The sequence below is a fragment of the Tupaia chinensis genome, unplaced genomic scaffold (genome assembly GCF_000334495.1).
Source record: "Tupaia chinensis unplaced genomic scaffold, TupChi_1.0 Scaffold148617_1, whole genome shotgun sequence".
Taxonomy (NCBI): domain Eukaryota; kingdom Metazoa; phylum Chordata; class Mammalia; order Scandentia; family Tupaiidae; genus Tupaia; species Tupaia belangeri.
The window spans coordinates 177,353-179,655 of NW_006208466.1; the positions used below are offsets into that span (position 1 = coordinate 177,353).

General features: G+C 37.9%; 1 pseudogene; it reads left to right on the top strand.

Moving 5' to 3' along the window:
- The first annotated feature begins 1,315 nt into the window (after positions 1-1,315).
- On the top strand, positions 1,316-2,303 carry LOC106733130 (olfactory receptor 5D13-like; annotated as a pseudogene).

Sequence of the window (2,303 nt, forward strand, 5' to 3'; positions counted from 1 at the left end):
AAATGACAGAATTATTGTTGCTAAAGTCCAAATTTATTGTCATATTCCAGGACGTTAATAGTTGTCATTGTTCATTGCTAACTTACCTTCTGAAACTTGCCATACAAGAACATGAAGAGATTTTATTTAATATTTCGTCTCTTTTATCATTATAGGAACATTACACATTTTTTGTAATCACATTTTAATAGACAATATAATATGCCATATGACCATATCAATATGAATTTAAAAAGAATTGGTATATTACTCTTTTTTTGGAGAGGTTTTTACTATAGGGTGTGTGTGCTCACCAGAGAGACAGAGACAGAAAGTAAGAAATCAACCCCCGGGGGGATTGCCATACCCTACAATCCCTTTTTCTCCATTCTCCTCTCAAGATCTTGGGGACACATAGACACAAGGGGTGATTTCTTGCTTTCTGTCTCTCCTCAAACTGTGGTCAACTCCATGAGAGTCCAGTGATGTAGCCATTAAGCCATCTGTTGGTCCCAAGAATCTATATATTACTACACCACAGTTCCATAATGTGTTGAGCTATTTAGTTAGTAGAAGGAATATGCCAAAAAATAATCATAAATTAAATACATGTTAGATTCATTATTTTAGAGGATGTTTACATTTTATATTTTTTGACACATCCAAGTTAATGGTACCTTAACTTAAAAGGTGAGGTAGAGAAGAAACTGTAGAAATTTATGATATTTATTTCCTCTAAGAGAAGTATTTTTTCTAATTTCAGGTTGATGTAAAGAGTTTGACTAGTGGGACCAGCAGTTAGCATAATGGCTATGTCACAGGACTCCCAGTAGTAGACTGTGGTTCACGTCCCAGACCCGGTGGCTTAAGACTCACGTTGGGCACGTGTGCGTGCGCGCCCAAGATCCCGAGAGGAGAAGGGATTGCCCCTGAGGGGTGATTTCTTGCTTTCTGTCTCTCTGTCTCTCTCTGTCTGGCTGGCTAGTGCACATTGCCCTTGCCCTATAGCAAAAAAAAGAAAAAGAAAAGAAAAGAAAAAAGAAAAAAAAAGGAGTTTGACTAGTTCTTCACATGAAGTCAGCTGTCTGGATAATAGTTTAATTATTTAAGTATGATAGGATATACTATGTTTTTATTATTCCTACTATTCCTCCTACCTTAATTTTGTTTTTAATATTGTTCCACTCCCAATTTTATTTTTTATTATTCCATTCATGAAAGAAACTGTATTTACTGTGTAACTGTTACTTGAATGAATGATAACTTTTGAATAATCTAATGGTGGAAACCTAGTATTTTCAGCAATACTGTAAATAGAGAAACACTGTGCTTCATAATGTTCCTTTCTGTTTTTTTTTTTCAAATATTGCTTCTCATTTCTCTATATAAACTTTCATATTATGTTCAAAGGATCCCAGAAAATCAGAGTGCTGAAGTCACCTTCATCCTTTTGGGCTTCTCAGAATATCCGAACCTCCAGGTGCCCTTGTTCCTCATCTTCCTGACCATCTACACAGTCACGGTGCTGGAGAACTTGGGCATGATCATCATCATCAGGATGAACCCCAAACTCCACACCCCCATGTACTTTTTCCTTAGCCACTTGTCCTTTGTTGATTTCTGTTACTCTATAGTAGTGGCAACTAAACTTCTAGAAAACTTAGTTGTGAAAGACAGAACTATCTCCTTCACAGGATGTATCTCCCAATTCTTCTTTGTGTGTGTATCTATGGTGACATAAATATTCATGTTGGCAGTGATGGCCTATCACTGATTTGTGGCCATTTGTAACCTTCTGCTCTATAGGGTGGTCATGTCTCAGGTGCTCTGCTCCTTGTTGGTGGGTGTGCCATACTCTTGGAGTATTGTCTTTTCTTTAAACATACACACTTTTTGCTGACCTTAACCTTTGTGGGACGAACTTCATAAATAACTTTGTCTGTGAGCATGCTGCCACTGTTGCTATATCTTGCTCTGACCCCTACATTAGCCAGAAGATCATTTTAGTATCTGCCACATTCAATGAAATAAGCAGCCAGATGATCATTCTAACTTCCTACATTTTCATTTTTGTCACTGTCATAAAAATGCCTTCAGCTGGGGGGAGTCAGGAAGCTTTTTCCACATGTGCCTCCCACCTGACTGCTATTACCATTTTCCATGGTACCATCCTTTTTCTCTATTGTGTTCCTAACTCCAAAAGTTCATGGCTTATGGTGAAGGTGGCCTCTGTCTTTTACACAGTGGTCATCCCCATGCCTCTGATCTACAGTCTCAGGAACAAAGATGTGAAGGAGACGGTCAGGAAGTTAGTCAAAATCTAA